Source organism: Myotis lucifugus, unplaced genomic scaffold (assembly GCF_000147115.1).
Source record: "Myotis lucifugus unplaced genomic scaffold, Myoluc2.0 scaffold_626, whole genome shotgun sequence".
In the NCBI taxonomy this organism is placed as follows: Eukaryota; Metazoa; Chordata; class Mammalia; order Chiroptera; family Vespertilionidae; genus Myotis; species Myotis lucifugus.
In genome coordinates, this window is record NW_005871674.1 from 110,942 (window position 1) to 125,716 (window position 14,775).

General features: G+C 44.4%; 1 protein-coding gene and 1 non-coding gene across 2 annotated transcripts in view; both read left to right on the plus strand.

Moving 5' to 3' along the window:
* The window catches only part of KDM2B (lysine demethylase 2B), a 106,498-nt gene that overhangs the window by 2,555 nt on the left and 89,168 nt on the right, over positions 1-14,775 (plus strand). The window lies entirely within an intron of this gene.
* LOC111823705 lies at positions 2,934-3,040 on the plus strand. Its single transcript, XR_002826776.1, has one exon. It is a non-coding gene; the product is annotated as a U6 spliceosomal RNA (small nuclear RNA).

Sequence of the window (14,775 nt, forward strand, 5' to 3'; positions counted from 1 at the left end):
TATATTTGAAAAAAAAAAAAAAGAAAAGTGCTGCTGAATACTTCGGGAAGCTTATGGTGGACATGCTCCATCACAAGATACTTGTGAACGCTGGTTTAAACGCTTTAAAAGTGATGATTTCGTTGTGAAAGACAAAGAACGCCCAGGTCAACCGAAAAAGTTTGAAGACCAACAATTACAAGCATTATTGGATGAAGATGCGTGTCAAACTCAAAAACAATTTGCAGAAAGATTAAACGTTGCTCAGCAAACAATTTCTGATCATATACAAGCAATGGGAAAGATTTTAAAGGAAGGAAAACTGGTGCCACATCAACTGAACGAAAGACAAATGGAAAACCGAAAAGTCATCAGTAAAATGTTGCTTCAACGGCACGAAAGAAAGTCTTTTTGGCATCGAATTGTGCCTGTCGATGAAAAGTGGGTTTATTCTGAGAATCCCAAACAAACAAAATCATGGGTTGATCCAGGTCAACCATCAACATCGACGGCAAGGCCAAATCGCTTTGGAAAGAAGACAATGCTCTGCGTTTGGTGGGATCCGGAAGGTGTGGTGTATTATGAGCTTCTAAAACCATGTGAAACTGTTAATACTTATCGCTACTGACAACAAATAATCAATTTGAACTATGTTTTGATCGTGAAACAACCAGAATGTGCCAGAAGACAAGGCAAAGTAATTTTGCTTCATGATGACACACCATCACACACTTCAAAACCAGTTAAAAGATCTTGCCTAGGAAGTATTAACCCACCCACTGTACTCACCAGACCTTGCTCCTTCAGATGACCACTTGTTGCCATCGATGGCACACGCACTTTCTGAGCAGCACTTCAAAACGTACGAAGAAGTGGAAAATTGGGTCTCTGAATGATTTGCCTCAAACCAAGAAAAGTTCTATTGGGACGGCATCCACAAATTACCTGAAAGATGGGAGAAATGGGTAGCTAGCGATGGACATTACTTTGAATAAAGCACTTTTGATGTTTCCCTTGAAATTACCGTGTTTTCGTGGATTACAAAATCCGCATTATTAACCGGTACACCTAGTAGCTCAATGTCACCTTCTCAGAGAGGCCTTTCCCTGACTCATCTATCTCGCCCCCCACTCCCTGCAGTCTCTCACATCACCAGGGTTTGCTTAATGTCAACATAAGCCCTTAACATTACCTACTTGTTTTTAAAACTTGTTTACTTATTTAGTGTCTCTCCCACTGAAATGTGGTGGGCAAATGAGAGAAAAACCCTTCCTTGCTTTGTTCCCTGCTTGCATTCCCAGTGACTGGTGCACAGTCCAGCCTTGTTAAATGGATGAATGCATAGGTGATGGTAATGGATAGGTGATGGTCTCTGGAATTCAGTTTCCAGGATGTAGGTTCGGGATTGAGGTAGGTCAGAGAGGCAGGAGGGTACAACATTGAATGAAGACTCCCTGTGGGCCAGGCCCTGTGCTGCTAGTTCTTCCTTCGTGAAGGTCAACATTATTATTGAACACCAACTGTGTACTAGGCCTGGTGCAAGTTATTTATTCAATTCAAGGAACATTTATTGAGTGCCTACTGAATGCTGGATACTATACATTTGTTAAGCATCTACTGTATGCCAGCTGTCCCAAATCAGTGCCTGTGTACACAGTAGTTCCATAAATGCCTGAATCAATGAATGCCCTCAAGGGACCCCCATTCTTCTTTCTAAAATGGCCTATAAATAAATAACTCTAACACTCAAAGGTAAGGCTATAATGTGGGTATGTTCAGAGTGTAGAGGGGCCCTTATCACCTTGTACTGCCAGGTACCTTTCCCAGAGCCTTACTGCCTCACCTGTGACCAGCTCTTTGAAGGGCAGGTTGACTTGCCCCTCGCTCACCTGCCTGTCCATCCCCAGGGCAGCCAGGAGGGACTTTGCCTATAGCACACGTTCAGTCTGTGCCTGTTTCTGGTTCCTGCTGCTTCTCCTCCTGGCAGTTCGTTATTCATACACCAGACAGGAGGGCAGCAGGCTGGTCCTAATCCTGAGGTTGCCAGGGAGCTGGGCGCCTCCGACAGGCTGCCCACCCTCCCATTTGGCCTGACTTTTCCAGCTGAAAAAGGATTTGATTCTTCCTTCTTGGTACAACCCTTTGCCTGGACCTCTTATAAAAATTCAGATAATGCATAGAAATTGTTAAAGCCTAAAATCCTTACCATAGTCACAAGGCTTTGCCTGATCTGACACTTCCTTCCCTCCTTCCTTCCTCCTCCTCCTCCGCTTCTATTTTAAATTGTGGTAAAATATACATAACAACTTACCATTTTAACCATTTTAAAGTGTACGGTTCAGTGGCATTAAGTACATTCACCTTGTGGTGTAACCATCACCACCATCTTTTCCCTCTTTCTTAATAATACAAGATAATTTACTCATTTATCATGATCTTATATTGAGATCTTATATTTAATAATCAGCTTATTTAAAACATTTATAAAGATAACTTTAAATATATACAGATTATTTTGGTAATAAATGATTAATACTGTGAGCACATGTGAAAAAGAAAGAAGAATATTATGCAGTTGTAAGGTTTAAAAATAAGAAATAAACATGTACATGAGCCCAGCTGGTGTTGCCCAGTGGTTGAGCATCAACCTATGAACTAGGAGGTCACGGTTCGATTCCCAGTCAGGACACATGCCCAGGTTGCAGGCTCGATCCCCAATGTGGGGTGTGCAGGAGGCAGCAGATCAATGATTCTCTCTTATCATTGATGCTTCTATCTCTCTTTCGCTCTACCTTCCTCTCTGAAACAATAAAATATTTTTTTAAAAAGTTATAGATTTGGATGGTGCTGATGGTTGCACAACAATTTATACTTAATGCCACTAAACTGTAGACCTGAAATGGTTAAAATGGTAAATCCTATGATATTTTAAAAAAGTGCTCAATTCAATAGAAGTGCTCAATTCAATAGTACATTTACTAAAGTTGGAACAATACATAGAATATTAGCATGGCTCCTACACAAGGACAACTTGTAAATTTGTGAAGCATTTCATGAAAAGGAAAAAAAAGAACAACAGCAACAACAAAAATCCCTTTCTTCCCCAAAGTCACTACTATCCTCAGGGTTTTTTGTTTTGTTTTGTTTTAGTATGTGTTTTTAAAAATCCTCACCCGAGAATATTTTTCCATTTATCTTTAGAGAGAGTGGAAGAGAGAGGGAAAGACAGAAATATCAATGTGAGAGAAACACATTGATTGGTTGCCTCCTGCACAAGCCTGACCAGGGCCCGGGTGGGAGAGGAGCCTGCAACCCAGGTATGTGCCTTGACAGGATTTGAACCCGGGACCCTTTGGTCCACAGGCCGACGCTCTATCCACTGAGTCAAACTGGCTAGGGCCACTTCATTTTACTTTTAAAAATTAAATCTTTATTGTTGAAAGTATAACATATGTTTCTAGTCCCCCCCCCCCAGTACCCTCGTATTGACTCTTCTTCTTTCCCTGCTTCAGTCCCCCTATTCCTCACTCTTGCTTCCCCAATAAAGTTGCACCGCACCGCACAAACTTGACATATGCTGCAATCTCTCCACTCTCCTGTTGAACATTGAGGTGGTTTCAAGTTTTTTGAGATTGCACATGGTACAGCTCGGATAACATTCTTGTTTGCGCTTCCTGGTGTACTTGTGTTTGTGTTTTTGTAGAATGTTCCTAGCTATGGAACTGCTGGATAATAGGTTGCACACTCCTTTAGCTTCACCAGATATTACCCGATTGATTCCCAAAGTGACCACTTAGATTTTTCCAGTTTATTTCACCTTAAGCCCCTGCCTTCAACTCACTGGATTTGTTTGGGTCATCTGGGTCTTCTTTCAGTTCCTTTAGCACATGTCGTCCCGTTCCACCCCCTCCCCCCAGCCCCCATCACGAGGCTTCTGCATCTGCTCTTTTTTCAGCTGAGAACACTTTCCCCACTTGGCCTAGCTAAGACCTCCTCTTTCCACAGAGATCAGCCAGCTCAGTGCCTCACTTCTCTGCAACAGCTCCCCAACTTCCTGCTCAGCCCCAGACCAGGACAACCCCCTCCTCCCCCTGCCCATTTTATATATCTCATAGTCTCATACACCTCTCTGTTGTGATACACTTATCAGTTGCAATGTTTCGCCTATCTGTGCAACTGTTGGAACAAGGTCTAGTCGCTCCGCTAAGTTCACTAGCCTAAAAGTAGTGACCTCCATGTTTAAATTCACTGCCACGTCTCCAGCACCGAACACCATGCCTGGCACACCGTAGGCAGTTGATATTATTCTATTCGCTATTTTATGTTCTTACTCATAATCGAGTTTAGCGTGTGATTTTTCCAGCATGTTTAACATGAATTAGCATCTACTGGGAGCTACTAGTAAGATCATGACAATGTAAATAAACACAATGTCTTTCCTTGAGGAACTCACAGATAAAGGTCAGTAAACATTGTTGAGCTGGCTGGAGCCTGACATGTTTTAAGTGCTTAGCAACTGTTGAATTGACTCAGAAGTCACCTCTAGTCTGAGTATTACTACAACGTGTAACCATGGTTCTGGTTTATTAAACACTTATTATGTGCCCGGCACTCTACTGAGTGCTTTTCATTTGCCATCTTATCCTAGCCCACATCCTGCCGGGGAGGTACTGTTATTACCTCCATTTTACAGATTTGGAAACTGAGTCTTAGGAACATGAAGTCACTTGTTCCAAATCAAGTAACTAGAAATAGTGCAGGCAGGATTCCTCAGCCAGAGCTCCTAAACCCCTATCATGGTGCTAATTTTCTCCTACCCCAATTACACTCCTTTCAGATTCCAGAGGCTGAGTTCTTGATTACAATGGTAAATTAATGATATCTACCATTATGGGGCACTTATTGAATATGAGTCACTCTGCATCCATCCATTCATTTATTCAACAAATATTTACTGGGAACCTACCCTGTGCCGTGCTATGTATGAGGGGCTGGGGAAATAGTGGTGAACAAAACAGAATAAAACACCTGCTTTGTGTTGTTGATATCCTAGTGTGAGGAGGAAAAAATATATATATATATATATATATGATACTGATCAGTGCTACAGAGAAAATGAAAACAGAAACAGGAACTATGGAGTGTCATGACTGGGGTTTCCGTGATCTCATTTCATTCTACCAACAAGCTATTATTTTTCCCATTGATAATGAGATTCAGAGAGGTGAAGACGCCTCCTCATAGGCACATTGCTCATAGGCTGAGAAGTGAGGACTCTGGAAGGACCAAGGATCCCGTCACTGCCAATCACTTTTTTAAAAAATATATTTTTTCCCCTAGCCAGTTTGGCTCAGTGGATACAGTGGTTCTCAACCTGTGGGTCGCGACCCCTTTGGGGGTCGAACGACCCTTTCACAGGGGTCACCTAAGACCATCGGAAAACACATATATAATTACATATTGTTTTTGTGATTAATCACAATGCTTTAATTATGTTCAATTTGTAACAATGAAAATACATCCTGCATATCAGATATTTACATTATGATTCATAACAGTAGCAAATTACAGTTATGAAATAGCAATGAAAATAATTTTATGGTTGGGGGTCACCACAACATGAGTAACTGTATTAAAGGGTCGCGGCATTAGGAAGGTTGAGAACCACTGGGATAGAGCGTCCGCCTGCAGACTGAAGGGTCCCGGGTTTGATTCTGGACAAGGGTATGTACCTTGGTTGCTGGCTCCATCCCCAGTAGTGAACGTGCAGGAGGCAGCTGATAGATGTTTCTCTCTCATCCATGTTTCTAACTCTCTACCCCTCACCCTTCCTCTCATTTTACAGGAAGGGAGAGGGAGAGATAGAACCATCAATGATGAGAGAATCATTGATTGGCTGCCTCCTGCATACCCCTCACTGGGGATCGACCCTGCAACTAGGCTATGTGCCTTAACCGGGAATTGAACTATGACCTCCTGGTTCATAGGTTGATGCTCAATCACTGAGCCATGACGGCTGGGCGTGCCAATCACTTTTTGTTGTGTGCCTACTGAGTGCCTAGTATCATGGTGGAGACAAAAGGAATGTCCACAGTTTTCCAAGAGTTTAAGATTGGACAGGCAGGTAAGTAGACCCAGGTGACTGGAGGGTTCAGACGGCTGGATGCAGTGTCCATGCTGTGCCCAGGGCAGACATTAGATGTGATTGCCTATGGGAGATGCTGAGGCTGGAGTCCAGGCTCAGGCAGACAAATCAATTCCAGAGACCAGGAGCAGAAGACTAAGACCCACATGCCCTTTGGATGTTGGTGATTCTCAGGCGCACCAGTCCCTGCCCTGTCCCCACAGCCAGCTCCACCACCTCTCCTCTTTCCACCCTAGGTCTCCAGCCCTCCAGGCCATCAAGCATGACCAAGTGATAAGCTCTGGCCCCACCCTGGGGAAGTCACACGCACAAGCAAATAGCTGCTTCCCCTTCTCCTCATGCTGCATCAGCTGCTTGAGGGGCCTCCCAGATAGGGGGCTCTGGGGTGATGACAGCTGGTCCCTTGCCCCCACATGGCCCCAGGACTCAGTTTCTGCCCAGCAGATCACATGAACTCCGTAGGCCATCTGGAACCCAGGGGAGGAGAGCCTGAGCTTTGGAGCTACAAAGGTATAGAGTACCACCTCCCTCAGGCAGGCTACCTGGTTGCACTTCCAGAGGACCTTAGAACATTTGCATTTTCTTCAAAGAGGAGCACTTTTAGGTTTAGCTGATCAAGCTGAAAATAGACATATTTTGGAGTTTGAGGAATTCATTCACTCAACAAACATTTGTTGAGTATATTTTATGAGCCCAGCCCAAGGGGCTGAGGATAGGCAGTGAACAAGACCAAGGCCAGTCTCTCAGGGACCTTTCCTTTTCTTTTTCTTTTTTTCCCCTAATTATTGATTGATTGATCTGAGAGAGACCGAGAGAGATTTGTTGTTCCATTTATGTATGCATTCACTGGTTGATTCCTGTGTGTGCCCTGAAAGGGTATGGAACCTGCACCCTTGGTGTAAGCGGATGATACTCTAACCCAGCGGTCGCCAATCAGTGGTCCGCGGACCACTCTAACCTACTGCGCTACCCGGCCAGGGCAGGGACTTTTCCTTTTAGTTTAATAGACAGACATTAGACTATTAACACATGAGCATTTTATTATCATTGTGAGGAATAGTCTAAATGAGAAAGGGTTTTGTGCTTGGGTAAACTGGGCAACTGGCTGGCTGTTGAATTTCTAAGGGCCGCGTCAGAGATCCCTCCCTTCCGACTGGGGATAAGAGCCAAATCTCCGTCTCTTTTCGGGACACCCTCACCTCACCAGGGCGAAAGGCCTCCTTCTCTGCCATGAATAGGTGCTGAGGGGCCAAGAGGAGGGTTTCCTATCAATGCTGCTCTGTGTATGAATCTAGGAGGCACTCAGTAAATAACTGGTGAATTAATGTTATTTCAAGGCGGGATAAAAAGCCACTGACTCCATTAGCAGAGGGTGAATGGCTCGCGGGGAAAGAAGAAATCTCGGCGCTGTGATTCCCAGATTTCTGGAAGGGATGAAGAATTTTGGGACCAGGGGGAGGCACGATAGAGATGCTGGACTTCCATTAGACACATCCTTTTAGAGTAGGTGCTGGCACCGTGCAAGGTAGGAGATGCATCAATGCATGAGACAGGTGGGGGCGGGAGGGGAGGGTCCCTGCCCTCCCCCAGCTCACAGTCTGGTGAGAGCGAAGGCAGCAGTGAGATAATGTGATAAGCATTATGAGGGGGCAGGAAAGAGAAGACAGCTCAGTTGATTGTAGGAAGATAAGAGTTTTGGAGAGGAAGAGGGCCGGCAGGAGAAAGTGCTCAGGGTGGAGGAATCAGCATATGCAAAAGCCTGCGGGAGAGAAAACAACTTCTTTCAAAGAACTTAAAGTAGCTCTGGGAGTTCAGACTGATTGGGGTGAGAAAGGATGTTGGAGAGAAAAGCAGGGCTGTTCCACCCTTTCAGCCTTCCCCTTGGGGGAAAACTAAATTCCCCCAATCCACAACTAGTTAGGGTTATGCAGTCCAGGAGGTGGACTTCATTTTAACAAAGACCCATCATTTACTGACCACCCCGTTATAGAACACTGGCTCATTCCATCCTCATGCAGCTCTTACACGTTTGATAATATGACTCCCATTTTACAGAGGCCACAACTGAGACTGTTCGGGTGCCTGGTCTAAGATCACATAGCTCTCGATGTTTGGGAGTTTAAATGTTGTTTTATGCAAATGCTTCTGTTGTAGCAGTACCTTGTACATGAGGTAATGCAAGTAAAAGCTTTTTTGTAATAGAGCCATGTAAACACGAGGCATTACTAGTTTTTGGTCTACAGCATTCGGGGAGCCCAGGAAGGGGCAGTAATGAAAGCCAAAAGGCCCAAGGGCCTCTCTTAAAATTCCCCCGAGTCTATTCTAGTTCCCTCTTTGGGGCAGATATTATCTTCTGCCAAGTAGAAAGTTTCTCAGAAGTTGCAAGACGTGGGAGATTAAAAAAAAAAAAAATCAGCACCAACAACTACAAAAACTCCCGCAGCAGCCTGAACACAAAGAGTCTGAATTTTGAACAAAGGGCAGGGTGAGACCCAAAAGTAAATGCTGACACATCCTCTCTCCAGCTGTGAACTGGGGGTCTGAGGGCTGCGGCAAAGGTCATCTGTCTCCACATCTTCGGGCAGGAAATGCAATTCAATCCTCTCAGTGACTGATGGGTCTGCAAGATTAATGGAATCGTCCCCAACCCTGGACTCTCTTCTGACAGCACAAAAAGTGAATCAATCCCCCCCCTCCTTTCCTCTTACTAAGCGAGGTTCACTGATTCCTTATTTTAAAAGTTCAAAACTTTTCTCCCGGAAATTTGTCCCCAGGTGTCCCTTTGCAGGGTGAAACTCTGCCTTTTGGGGTGAGATTCTGAAGGTCTGGGGATCTTTCTAGGCTTTTCCTCTGTCCCTACTTCATCTTTCAAAATAAACATTAATGTAAAGGGCATGACTGTCCCTGAGAGGGTTAACTGCCAGCCCTGCTGTCCGGCCCTTGGGGATTGGCAACCAATGACCACTTAGCACGATGAAGTAATTCTTGGGTTTTGATTTCCATTGGGTAACACACTTGTCCATCAATCCAAAGATGCAAGTTTTGAAAGTATCTTTGAACTTTTATGACTAGCTTCCTGGCATTAACCCCTTAATAAACTCACCTGTTATTTCCAACGTTCCTTTCAATGCTCACACAGGAAGGAAGATTAGAAAATGCAGAACTCTAGACATCAACTTAAGTCTTCTCCAAGTGACCAACGCTCTATGTAATTCTGCTCTTTCCTACTCTGATACTTCAGTCTACAAGGTACTGAAGAATGAAAAGCCAGAAAAGGTCCTTGGGAATTCCAAACATTTTAATGGAAATAGTGTGGTATGTTGCTCCCCCAAATATTTTTTAATTGCAAAAGTAATACAAAAATATGGCAAAACTCTAAGGTTTGGCAAAGTCTGGTACTAGATACACTCGTCCTTGCTATATTCTTTGTGATATTTATTTTCTATCCCTTTATGTTTGAAGTATTTGATAAATTTCAAAGGACACAATGGTAATTACAAATGCAAATCATATTTAAGTATAGTTTATATAACCCCTTCAAAAACTTCCTCTCTCTGATTTTCTTTTGTGTGTGTTTATACATCGCCTATATGCAGTTTGTTTTAATATAAATGGGATCATAACATACACATTATTCTGAATTCTTTTTTTTAACTCACCCAAGGATATGCTTTTATTGATTTTAGAGAGAGAGGAAGAATTGTATTTGGGTGACCACCATATAGATTCAGAAAGAGAAAATTACTAGTACCTCTTGCTGTTCACATTATCCCCAGAGTTGAGGCTTTTTCTGCATTTTGGGTTGATCTCTCCTTTGCTTTTATTTATGCTTTACCACTTACCTGTATATAGCTAAGCAATATTTATTTGGTTTAAATTTGCCTGATTTTGAACCCTAGAGCCTCAAAAGGGTGACTAAAATGTAATTCCTTTTTGAATATGCAATATATTTACATAGAACAAAATTCAAAAGGTACTACAGCATATAAAATTAAATAAGTCTATAAGGTTCAAAATCAGGAAACACTAATGCATACATGTGGCAAAAATTTCATGCTGTACCAAACAATAAGTTTTCTTCCCTTTTCTGTTCTTTTCCCCATTAAAAATTTTTTAAAATTTATTTTAGAGAGGGGGGGAGGGAAGGAGGGAGAGGGAGAGAGAGAGAGAAATATTCAATGGCTGACTCCTGCATGCGCCCCTACCAGGTATCAAACAGAAACCTGGGTATGTGCCCTGAGTGGGAATTGAACCCGCCACCTTTTGGTGTATGGGATGACACGCCAACCAACTGAGCCATACTGATCTTTTCCCGTGTGTGTGTGTGTGTGTGTGTGTGTGTGTGTGTTTTCCCTATTTCTTTCCAAAGAAAATTCTGTGCATATAAAATATATGTAGCTATAGATATACCCCCTTGCTTAACGAAAGTGGTCAGCACAATTCTACACCTTGTTTTGTTATAAGGCTATGAGACCATTCCATATCAGTATATACAGAACTACGTTATTCCTTTTAATGATTTAATAACATTTCATTGGGCATACAAATGGTCCAGGAATTATTCAATCAGTTCCCCAACTTTTAGGTGTTTTCAATCTTTTTCTATTTCGAACAGGGCTACAATGGATTGCATCTTTGAGTTTGAGTCTATCAGTAGGAAATATATCAGGAAGTGGTTATCCTATTCTAAGGCTTCCCGCCCCATCACCCCTTACCTGTCCTTGAGAAGTTTGTCAGATCCAGGCAGGTGGGACAGTCTTGTATGTAACTGTCCTCCCCAGGTGCCTACAGTGCCATGCTCTCCGCAGGCACTCAGAGTGAGCGGTTTAAGGGCTAACACTGCAAACATTCACATTGTGCCAGATGGCTCTAGGAGACCTTTGTAGGTATCCTGGGCCCCTCCCCCCAACTCATCATTACAATACTTCATTTTCTTCATTCATTCCACAAATATTTCCAGAAGGTTGATAGGGGACCCAGTGCCAAATCAGACCAGGAGGTAGCCTTGTAGGTGAGTTGTGACAAATTCTGGAAAACACTCGAAATTTGCACTGTCCAATGAGGTAGACACTAGTTACATATAACTATTTACATTTAATTACAATGAGATAAAATTTAAGATTGGGTTCCTTAATCCCACTACCCACATTTCAAGTGCTCGATAGCCACATGTGGCTAGAGGCTCTGTATGATCACAGACATAAAAGATTTCCATTGTGCCCTAGGGACAGCCCTGCAGAGGCAGAGTGGTAAAGCCGTGGGCTCTGGATTCCTACAAGCCCGGGGTTCAAGTTCTGTCTGCTACTTCACAGCTGTAAAATTTGGGCAAGTAGCCTGACCTCTCTTTGAGCCTCAGCTATAAAAGGGGGGCATTGCAGATCCTCCTTCACAAAACCTTGATGAGGATTCAGAGAGATGGCAAAGGCGAGTGGCTTTGCTCAAAGGTATAGTAAACTCTCAAAGACCAGGAGCTATTGTAATTATATATAAATACGATAACCGCTTCCATTTCTAAGAGTTTGAAAATCCTGACTTCTGAGGGTTCCATCCCAGATCAGCCCTTCCTAACTAACTCCCTTGGGAAGCTGGTGGTCCACAGCCTGGAATATGTGTATAATCGGAGCTGGTTCTTCTATACGCCCTGTCTTAAAGCACAGAGCTGCTCAATCAACCTTTGATGAATGAAGAAATGAATGAATGGGGCCAACACAGAATCTGACTGGGCTGTTTGTAAGAAGGAGCAGGAGGGTCCAGGAAATCATTATGATGATGTTTCAAATACAACTGGCCTGGTCTTCTTTTTTTTTTTTTTTCCTTCCTGCAAGAAAAAGTACCTCTCTTGGAGAATTACCTTAATCTTCCTTCTCTCACCTACTGCCCACTCCTCTGGGACAATTAGCCAACACCAGGAGCTCAAGGGTCTTGGCCCTTCCCCCTTTGGCCCAAAATTACCTCCTCCCCCACTTTGAGCAAATGCCTGGAATTCTTTCAACAGGAGGACAAAGCCTTTCATCTGCCAATTACTGATAAAGGGAAAATGCAAATATCGCTGGGGAAGGTGATCCATCAAGGGCTCAACATTTATTGAGTGACCACTTAGGACCAGGCTGCAGGGTAGGCATTCTGGGGGGGTCAGAGGGGAACAAACCCCCGGCCGGCCCATTCTTCTCTCTGGTCTTCAGTTTCCTCAGGGTTTGTAAAGGGAGGGGATTAAATTAGGTAACTACTCTACCGTTCCCACTCTGCCATGCCAGGAACTGCTCATCGGGGTAATATATGGACTTAACTGTTTTTACCCTAAGGTGCCTGTCATCACATCTTTTCTTGACACCATTTTTTGGGGGACCCCATGTGGCCACATGGGGAGAGAGGTCCTTAGGGGAGGAAAGAAGAATTAAGATCCAGCCTTCTATTTCAGTTTTGCTTTTTTCCATGACCCCTCCAGTCCATGCACCTTCCTTTGAACATGTTTGTTTCATGATGTGGGAGCAGTAAAGATAGTATCTGAAAAAGCGTGTGATGTCCGAGGCCCCGGTGCGAGCCCCAGCAACCCCACTTACAAGCTGTGTGATCTTGGGTGAAGTGGCTTTGCCTTTCTCAGTCGAAGTTTCCTCATTTGCAAAATGAGGAATAACAAGACTATTTCCCTTAAAGCAGTGGTTCTCAACCTTCTGGCCCTTTAAATACAGTTCCTCATGTTGTGACCCAACCATAAAATTATTTCCGTTGCTACTTCATTACTGTCATGTTGCTACTGTTATGAATCGTCATGTAGATATCTGATATGCAGGATGGTCTTAGGCGACCCCTGTGAAAGGGTCGTTGGACCGCCAAGGGGTCGCGACCCACAGGTTGAGAACCGCTGCGGCGTAAAGGGTTCTGGTGAGAGAGAAGGAAACAAAATGGTCCCTGGTTCTTGATAGAGGCGGAAGGCAAAACCCTTCTCACTCCCACTGAGCCAAAGTGAAACAAATTTTTGACGTTTGCCAGCTAGTGGACTTGGATTAAAACAACTTCTAAGCAGTCTTTGGCGGAGGTGGGGCAGGAAACTTTAAGGTGAGTGAGGGGGAAGCTGTCTCTTAGGGTGACCAATAGGAGCTGATGGTTCACATCCAATCTCCGATGAGGGAAGCCACTTCCTCTCCACATGTCTGTCTGATTGCTCTGTTGACATGGGGATGACAGGAGGGCAGAGCAATCTCCAGAATCATAACTTCCCCGAGCTTCAGTTTCTCTTTCTGCAAAACGACTTGCTCTCGCTCTCACACAAGGTTAATGGCAGAAAAGGTACAATATTAAAAGAATGGCAAGTATTTTTACCACGCCTGCTATAAGCATCTATAAAGTCCCTTTACTTCTTTCCCAGCCCCATGTCATCTAATTGTGATATTTACTCCCAAGATCAGGCCTACGTGGCCTAGAGGACTGTTTAGGGCAGGGGTCCTCAAACTTTTTAAACAGGGGGCCAGTTCACTGTCCCTCAGACCGTTGGAGGGCCGGACTATAGTTTAAAAAACAAACAAACTATGAACAAATTCCTATGCACACTGCACATAGCTTATTTCGAAGTAAAAAAACAAAACGGGAACAAATACAATATTTGTATTTGCATGTGGCCCGCGGGCCGTAGTTTGAGGACCCCTGGTTTAGGGCCAGCTTTTCGCACAACCAAAGTTGACCTGACTGTTCATTTAGGATTTCAGTTTTGGGGGTGGTCACAGCGAACCAGGTATGTGGACAGGGAAGCAGACCCAGGTCTAATGGCACTCCACATATGTATAGAGGGTGCCCATACCTCCGCCACGAAGCCTTATAGGATTAATCAAGGGGGCCCCGGAGCTCCCTGTGCCACATCCCAGAGAGCCTTGCATCTTTCCGCAGACTTTTCTCTTATAAATGGCCAATAAAGGCTTACCCTCCGCCTGTTTGCCAGCTGTGTTAGGAGGCGCCAGATCCAATTCTCTCGGTATTTCACTCCTGAGCCTCTATTTCCTCCTGTTGGCGAGCGCAGGGACCTTTAAAAAATGTTCAACTTCTGTTCCAGGCCTCATCGCTTAGCAAAGCAAAGGACTCCACAGGCGCGGGCAGAATGAATGAATGAAAGGCAACATCTTCCGGTCAGCTCGGATCTGAAAAGGCGCTGGTCTGGCTGTATTTCCTGCATGTTGGTGTGTGTGACTGTGTGTGTATGTCCATATCTTTAGAGTCCGGGAGTTTAAAAGTGATGCAGTTCGCACAGGTATGGAGCTGTGCTAATTTCTTCCTGAGCCCCCAAATGCTTCCCCGCTCATGGGGGGTCTGGGAGGATCGTCCCCACCCAAAAAGAAAAGACTTGCAGCAGAAAAAAAAATATATTAAAAATGCTTTGAATTTCGCTCGGCCCCGTAGGTAATAGGATGGGTTGGCTGATGGAAGAGGAGGAAGGGTAGCCCGTGGGCAAGGGGGGCAGGAGTTGAGCTGGGGGTCGTCCTTTGGGGTGCCAAGCCCCAGGGGCTTTCACGCCGGCTTGCTCTGCTTGCATTTCCGTGCCTCCCACTGAGGCCAGCCGTGCAAATCTGCACCTCTTCCCCCACCCCCTCCTCCTCCTCTCTCCCTGCCCCGCCATCTCCGACGATGCGCCCTCCGCCTGCAACTCAGCCTCCAAAAGTCAG